Source organism: Marmota marmota, unplaced genomic scaffold (assembly GCF_001458135.2).
Source record: "Marmota marmota marmota unplaced genomic scaffold, marMar, whole genome shotgun sequence".
NCBI classification, from domain to species: Eukaryota; Metazoa; Chordata; class Mammalia; order Rodentia; family Sciuridae; genus Marmota; species Marmota marmota.
In genome coordinates, this window is record NW_025999898.1 from 2,278,445 (window position 1) to 2,288,001 (window position 9,557).

Here is a 9,557-nt window from a genome sequence, read left to right on the forward strand (position 1 = left end):
GGAGCCAACTTTTTTTTCTATCAGACGCAGAGTCTCTGATTTGATATCAAGCTCCTTGATCCATTCTGAGTTAACTTTTGTGTCAACAGATTTTGGATTGGAGAGATATTGAATGAGAGCCTGATGGGCCAGACCAACAGAGGCTTGAGACATATTCATGGGCCCCTCAATATGAAGTCTTATGTTTTTCTTAATTCTAGAAAGTTCTCAGTGGCTCTTGGTCCCTTTTGTGTTGTTCTAACAACAACAACAACAACAAAAAACCCCAAGGCTGAATACTTAATAAAGAGATTTTATTCAACTCAAAGTTCTAGGGGTTCAAGAGCATCTGCTCAGCTCTGGTGAGGGTATGATAGAGGATGGCATCACATGGTAGGGGCATGTGCAGCAGAGAGATGTCATAAGAAAGGAATCCAAACATGCTTTATAACCTTCCATTCTCATGGTAACTAATTCAGTCCTATAAGAGCAAGAACACACTCCCAGGAGACTCAATTAACTGCCTCAAGAAAAGCATTGATCCCTTCTAAAGATTTAATTATCATGTCTTAAAGGTCACACTGCTATTATCACACTGAGGACCCAGGCTTCCAGCACAAGACACTTTGGGGGACAAGCTATATTTAAACAACAGCATGTGCACTTTTTGGGTCATTATCCATCTTTAGCCTCTCACACAGCTGAATTAATCTCCCTCTTCAGTTTCTGGCCTAGTGTTATTTGACAGCTTCACAAAGCACCTCTTTTATATAATTGAAAAGAATCTTTCTCTTTTCCCTTCCTTCCTTCCATTTATCTCCTCACAAATGTCCCCTTGAGTGTATTTAATGCATCATTAAATAGTCAAGTCTTCAGGAAAAAGTATGATAGAATTTTGTGTATGTGTGTATATATAAATATAGCCTCAAGCATTTGTCAGGGAGACAGAATGCTAATTGGCACATGCAGACTACACAGCAGTAACATAGTTGGTCATATGGATGTCTAAATTCCCTGGGGTGTCTCTACCAAGTTTTTTATTTATATATGACAGTGGAATGCATTACAATTCTTATTACATATATAGAGTACAATTTTTCATATCTCTGGTTGTATACATAGTATATTCACACCAATTCGTGTCTTCATACCTGTACTTTGGATAATAATGATCATCACATTCCACCATCATTAATAACGCCATACCCCCTACCTTCACCTCCAACAATTCTGCACTATCTAGAGTTCGTCTATTCCTCCTGTGCTCCTGCTCCCTTTCCCACTGTGAATCAGCCTCCTTAAATCAAAGAAAACATTCAGCATTTTTTTTGGGGGGGGATTGGCTAATTTCACTTAGCATTATCTTCTCTAACTCCATCCATTTACCTGCAATGCCATGATTTTATTCTCTTTTATTGCTGAGTAATATTCCATTATGTATATATGCCACATTATTTTTTATCCATTTATCTATTGAAGGGCATCTACCAAGTTTTAATGGGGAAAAAGGAACATTGAGACCCTGCATTCATAAAGTAGTAGACTTTTGATTCATGAGAGCCTCTGGAGTGCAAATCCACCCTGTCATTAAGGATATGAAAGGGCAGATGTGCAGAAAGAAAAAAAAGCGTCAATCATTAAAATAATAGCTAATTAGTAGTAAAAATAATATCTCCTCTTCTGCTTTTTTTCCCACTGCATATCCTTTCTCAGAGCCAGTCCAGGTGTATATTTTCATTTTCAGTTTTGTTATCAGATACCTGAATGAAAAAGAAAGTACTTTTTAATATTATGCTGGCTTTTCTTAAGTTTACCCTATTTTGCCGAAGACTGCCCCTGCAGAGTGGGTGTGATAAACGTTAAAGGAATTTAAAAGTTCTTAAAAGTTGCATTCCTTAGAGATAATCAATGATGAAAGGAAAGAGGAATTTGAAGTTTTAACAGCAAACAAAAAGCCATGAATTGGTGTGAATATACTTTATATACAACCAGAGATATAAAAAAGTTCTCTATATGTGTAATATGAATTGCAATGCATTCCTCTGTCATATACTTAAAAATCAACAAAAAAAAATTAAAAAAAATAAGCCCAATAAAAACAAACAAACATGAGTAATTTATTTATCCTCAGTGATTAAAATAATCTCACAAGGTTTACATTCCAGGTGTTTGACTCAATGTTCATGAGGGAAAAAGTTGACCTTCATTATTACTCTTCTGTTAGGCTGAGTCATTTTTGCAAGTAAATCAACTACATAGATTATATGCCAGGAACCTTCATAAAGCAACACAAGCATTTTACAGGACTTTCTGCATATTATTAAGCTCTGTGTTAAGATAACAAAGATTCCTAATTGATGGAAGATCACCATGCAGTTAAGGAGATAAGTATTCTACACATGAAATTATTAGCCTTTTATGAGAATACATGCAAACGAACTAAAATAAAAGCTGGAATAAAGTATGTGAACAAATACAGCAGGCATTCTGTGTACACCCAGAAAAGGGTCAGATATGTGGATTTTATCCTGATGAGTGGAATTGGAGGTGGTCCTCTTAAAGGGTCACTTGAGCAGTCCCCAGGATGGGAAGATTAAAAAAACAGAAGAGCCCTTGAGTGTCATGGGCTTTGTGCTCATAAGTTCCACAGAAGGCTTGGTCTTGGTCTTGGTAATCTCCCATTTCTCCTCTGGTCTTGACATTTACAGCTTTATGGTTCTAGAGAGCACGAACAGGGATTGAGGCAGAATGACAGAAGGTAAAGTGGTCTTTGAGGGATATGGCCTTCTGGAGTGAAGGGTTCCTGGTTGTAGTAGAGGGATGGAATGTATGTGAACTATGGAAGAAAGATGAGCATGTGTATTTTACAGTTCAGGGTCTGTGGTCAGCTGGAAAGATAATGCAGCAGGAGTCCATTCTTGCCTGCCAGGTTATATTTTGAATGACATTAATAATGATTAATCTTAGATATGATAGTGTACATTTATACTCTGATGAACAATTTCATACTGGTTACTTATTATGTGTACTTTTATACTATGATGAACAATTTCATACTGGTTACTTATTAAACAAATTATTATACCTTGGTTTGAAAAAGTGCTCCCCTGCCTAGGTTGGAAAGAGATCATCTTGCTCACAAGTTATCAACCTCAAATAACATATATACTGAGAATCAATTGTAGGCATAATGTCACTTAATCTCTAGTTTGTATCTCCTAAAACACTGATATTCTTTTAGAAAACCACATTGCAAATTTTAAAATCAGGAAATTAACATTAATACAAATTACTATTTTATCTACAGTCCTATTCACATATCAACGATTGTTCCACTGTAGTCCCTTGTACCAAAAGAAAATCCTGGATAATTGTGCTTCTTCTTTATTATAAATATTTCATCATCGACACTACATGTACATTTTAACTGTCCTTTTCTTGATTTGTACATGTGGTTGAATAAGCACAGCTTTTAGGTAGTTTGGTCCTCAAACAATTTGACCATCAATGATGGCAAAGCCCAATGCTGTGGACAAGCCTTCACTATACCTGCCCTCCAGAAACTGTAGCACAGTCAGAGATCTGATTAACAACAAAACAACACTGCAGATGTCCTTCTGTAGGCTGCCTCCTTGGGACAGAAAAAGGCCTTGCCAGCACCAAGACTTGGTCACAGGCTGTGATCTCTGGTCCTCAGGATTAAGACCAAGGGATACTGCCTTGGCCTTCTCACTTCCTGCCCTGAGGCACTTAGGTGTCACTGTGGGGACAGAGGGCCATACTGAGCACTGAGGGTCACAACATATACATTGTGATTATCTACAGTCACCCCAAGTTTTGCAGTTCATCATGTGGTCCTGAGCCATCTTGATGTGTGATAGTGTCATGGTGGCATATTAATTCACTTAGGTGCTTATGGGAAAAACAGTTCCATAGTTCCATGTAACCCAGCTCTAAATTTTAATTAATTTTTAAGAGTGTTTTTTAGCTTTTGAAAACAAAATCAGCTTGCTTTGTATATAAGAACTGTTATTTCTTTCATAGATTTTTTTTTAGTGTGTTATAGTTATATATAATATTTGGGTTCATTTTGATGAAATTATACAAGCATGGAGTATAATTTGCTCCACTTAAGTCCCCAGTACTTCCTTTTTTCCTCTCCTTCTCTCTCCTCTTGTTCCTTTTCCTCTACTTTACTGGTCTTCCTTCTATTTTATTTACAAGTGTTTTTTTAAAATTAGTGCTTTATAGATATACATAAAGGTGAAATTCACTGTGGTATATTTACATATGTACACAGAAAAGTTTGATCAAAGCAGTGTCTCTTTTGGAATTTACTTCTGCATTTTTAATGTGCTTAATATGCTGTTTCTCCATTGTTTTTCAATGGATCCTGGAGGAATCTGACAAGAAGGGGACAGATTTGTGTTGAAAAAAAGATCAGGGAAACTGCAAATTTTAAAATCAGGAAATTAACATTGATACAAATTACTATCTTATCTACAGTCCTATTCACGTTGGGGCTCCAAGGCTATAGAAAGAATGGGTTATGTAAGATCTTGCACATGGGGAGGGTCCCACTGCAGGTCTGATTATATTTTAGCTGCTGGGCTCTAAACTACAGTCAACAATTCTTCATTTTTTAAAATTTTACTCTGGTCCTTTCAGTGACTATTCTAAACTGTCTACCTTTTTTTTTTTTTAAAGTCACTATGTTCCTGATTCTTATTTGAAAATCCAATTCTTAAGAGAATTTGAGCATAAACCACTCATTTCCATTGGCCAACAATCTCCATTTCTTCTTTCCACCACTATAATGATAAAATATTGCTCTTTTAGTCAAAGTGCAACCCTCTACAGTGTCTGCTCTGATCTTATCTCTTCTCAGTGTTTATAGCTATTGCTTCATTAATATTCCCATCATCTTTTATCCCTTCCTTTCTATTAACACCCCACCACCATGTTCAAATATCTACCTCCTAAAAATAATATTGCTTTGGTTTGTCTCCACTCTACTTAGTATTCTGTTTTTTTTGTTATCTCTCTGCTGATAATTATAAAAAATATTCTCCACAAACTATAATGTAGATATTTCTCACTTTCCATTCACTCACTGCCATTCTTCCATAAGGTTTATCCAATAATAGATTCTCTGAGATCTGGCTTTTAAGGAATTTATAGTTGAATTGCAGAAGTAACACGTGGAACTAATTAGTGGGAGGATTAGTTAGGTATGTAAACAGTGCTGTGCAGAATTAGGTATAAACTACCTTACACGGCCCCCCGCCACCCCCCCCACGCGCCAAATCTCCTGCAGCCAAAGAAGTTCTTTTTTTTTCTTTTTTGATATCAGGGATTGAACCCTAGGGTGCTTAACCACTGAGCTATATCCCAGTCCTTTTTTAAAAAAATATTTTGAGACAGGATCTCACTAAGTTTCTCAGGGCTTTTCCAAGTTGCTGAGGCTGACTTTGAACTTGTGATCCTCCTGCCTCTGCCTCCTGAGACACTAGGATCATAGGTGGGTGACATTATGCCCAAAGAAGTTCTTGGACGTGGGTTTAGTCAGATATAGATTTGGGATGAAGGATAGGACAATATAGGTGTGGAAACAACATGGACAAGACCCAGAGTTAGAACTATGTATTTTAAAAAAGAATTGAGTCATTGTTATATTGTGGACTTTGTAATGTTGTAAGTGTAGATGTGGTTGTGCTGTTCTCTAATGATTTTTTTGTAGACTTTTTTTCTATTCAGAAATACTTGGAGCTGGACATGGTGACACATGTTTGTAATCCCAGTGACTTAGGAGGCTGAGATAGGAGTGTGGGGACAAGTACATGGAGTACTGCATTCATGGCATACGTTAAGGGTGCCTGAGTGGCAAACCACTCTCCTTGTGCTAGGTGCATGAGCAGCAAACCACTTACCTCATAGGCACAACCCTGGGTGTGAGGCCACATATTGCAGTCCCAGTGCTTGCTCCATAGCCTGATCCTCGATTGGTTGCTGCAAGGACAGTTGGCCAGAAATTGCATTGGAAGCTGCCTGTAATCTGCTTGGCTATGCTAAGCATAATAAAATCAGACCTGCTTCCAGCTTGGTCTCCAGAGGTCTTGATTCATGGTTGTGCAGCCACACTCTCCTCTGCCCTGTTCCATGGACCTCCTTGCTGGATGAGAGAGAGCTCATGCATAGGAGGATCTCAAGTTCAAGTACAGCTTCAGCAACTTAGCAAGGCCCTCATCAACTCAGTGAGAACTTGTCTCAAGATAAAACAAATAGAAAAGAGTTGGGATATGCTCAGTGGTAAAGAGCTCCTGTATTAAATTTTTTAGTGTGATATAGTTATACATAATATTTGGGTTCATTTTGATGAAATTATACAAGCATGGAATATAACTTGCTCCACTTAAATTCCCAATACTTCCCTTTTCCCCTCACCTCCCATCCCAAAGCATGTGAAACTCAGTATACGGTAGAAAACCAGGATCTCAGACAGGGTCTGGCAGACCTCCACCCACTCCATTGTCCTCCACTGGTGTTATAATTCTAACCCTACATAAATATATAGAGACCTAAGGTTGGTTGGCCCAAACCATTTTATAGCTGATCAACCTAGAACTCAGTTATTGAAAATAACTTAGCTGTATTTACATCATAAATTAGTGTCAAAGCTGGTACTGAGTCAAGCTTTCCTGTCCAGTCATTTAAAGTTCCTAATTAAAAAAAAATTTTATTTTCGGTTATACATGACAGTAGACTGTATTTTGGCAGAGTATATATATGTAGAGTATAACTTATTCTATTTAGGTTCCCACTCTTGTGGTCTTACATAATATGGAGTTACTCTGGTTATGTATAAAATACAAGGCTAGAAAAGTTATGACCAGTTAATTCTACTGTCTTTCCTATTCCCCACCCCACTCACATCCCTTTGTCTAATCCAATGGATGGTTTGGGGTTATCATCCACAAATCAGAGAAAAAATTTGGCCCTTGTTTTTTTGAGATATACTTATTTCACTTAGCATATTTTCCAACTCCATCCATTTACCAGTAGATGCCATAATTTCATTCCTCTTTATGGCTAATATTCCATTGTGTATATATACCACACTTACTTTATCCATTCATATGTTGAAGGCCACCTGGGTTGTTTCCATAGCTTGGCTATTGTGAGTTGAGCTGGTATAAACATAGATGTGGCTGCATCACTGTAGAATGTTTTAAAGACTTTTGGTTATAGACTGAGGAGTGGGATAACTGAGTCAAATGGTAGTTTCATTTCAAGTGTTCTGAAGAATCTCCATACTGCTTTCCAGAGTGGTTGCACCAATTTTCAGTCTCACCAACAATGTATGAGAGTTCCTTTCTCCCCATATCCTCATCAACATTTATTGTTACTTGTATTCCTGACAATTTCCATTCTGACTGGAGTGAGATGAAATCTCAGTGTAGTTTTTTTTAATCTGAAAATTGGTTTTATTTATTTTTAATTTGTTTTAATTAGTTACACATGACAGTACAATGACCTTGACATATCATACATTTGAATCAGATGGGATATACTATCTCAATTTTCTGAGTATACAGGTTGAAGAATCACGTTGGTCATGCATTCATATATACAGTAATAATAAGGTCTGTTTCATTCTCCTATCCTTCCTATCTACCCAACCCCTCCCCTCCCCTTCCATCACTTCTCTCTACCTAATCTAGGGTAATGCTATTCTTTTTTTTCCTCACATTTTCATACATGTATTTTGTATAATAATGTGGGTCTCCTTCCACCATCCATGCAATTCCCTTTCTCCCTCCCTTTCCCTCCCACCCCTCTTCCCTAAGTAGAGGTAATCTTCTTCCCATGTTCTTCCTCTCCTTCATTTTGAGTCACCCCCCCCTTATATCAGAGAAGACATTCGGCATTTGTTTTTTTGGGATTGGCTAACTTCACTTAGCATAATCTGCTCTAATGCCATCCATTTACCTGCAAATGCCATGATCTTATTATTTTTTAGTGCTGAGTAATATTACATTGTGTATATATGCCACATTTTTTCAATCCATTCACCCATTGAAGGGCATCTAGGTTGGCTCCACAGTCTAGCTATTATGAATTTTGATGCTATAAACATTGATGTGGCTGTGTCTCTGTAGTATGCTGTTTTTAGGTCCTTTGGGTATAGTCTGAGAAGAGGAATAGCTGGGTCAAATGGTGGTTCCATTCCCAGCTTTCCAAGGAAACTCCATACTGCTTTCCAAATTGGCTGCACCAATTTGCAGTCCCACCAGCAATGTATGAGTGTACCTTTTTCCCCTGCATCCTCATCAGCACTTATTGTTGTTTGTCTTCATCATGGCTGATATTCTTACTGGAGTGAGATAATAGAGTAGTTTTTATTTGCATTTCTCTGATTTCTAGAGATGACGAGCATTTTTTTGTATTCTTGTTAATTGATTGTATATCCTCTTCTGAGAAGTGTCTGTTCAGGTTCTTGGCCCATTTGTTGATTGGGTTATTTATTTATTTTTTGGTGTTTAGCTTTTTGAGTTCTTTGTATACCCTAGAGATTAGAGCTCTATCTGATGTGTGAAGGGTAAAAATTTGTTCTCAGGATGTAGGCTCCCTATTCACCTCACATATTATTTCTCTTGCTGAGAAAAACCTTTTTAGTTTGAATTCATCCCATTTGTTGATTTTGGTTTTAATTCTTGTGCTATAGGTGTATTATTAAGGAAATTATGGCCTAACCCCACATGATGGAGATTAGGGCCTACTTTTCTTCTATTAGACGCAGAGTCTCTGGTTTAATTCCTAGATCCTTGATCCATTTTGAGTTAACTTTTGTGCATGGTGCATGCATTTTGTTGCATATGGATTTCCAGTTTTCCCAGCACCATTTGTTGAAGATGCTATTGTTTCTCCATTGCATGGTTTTAGCACCTTTGTCTAATATAAGGTAGTTGTAGTTTTGTGAGTTAGTCTCTGTGTCCTCTATCCTGTACCATTGGTCCACCAGCCTGTTTTGGGCCAGTACCATGCTGTTTTTGTTATTATTGCTCTGTAGTATAGTTTAAGGTCTGGTATAGCGATACCACCTGTTTCACTCTTCTTGCTTAGAATTGTTTTAGCTATTCTGGGTCTCTTATTTTTCCAAATGAATTTCATAATTGCTTTTTCTATTTCTGTGAGGAACGCCATTGGGATTTTGATTGGAATTGCATTGAATCTGTATAGTGCTTTTGGTAATATGGTCATTTTAATGATATTAATTCTGCCTCTCCATGAGCAAGGTAGATCTTTCCATCTTCTAAGGTCTTCTTCTATTTCTCTCTTTAGGGTTCTATAGTTTTCATTGTATAGATCTTTCACCTCTTTTGTTAAGTTGATTCCCAGGTATTTTATTTTTTTGAGGATATTGTGAATGGGGTAGTTTTCTTCATTTCCATTTCAGAGGATTTGTCACTGATATACAGGAATGCCTTTGATTTATTGGTATTGATTTTATATCCTGCCACTTTGCTGAATTCATTTACTAGTTCTAGGAGTTTCTTGGTAGAGTTTCTTGGGTCTTC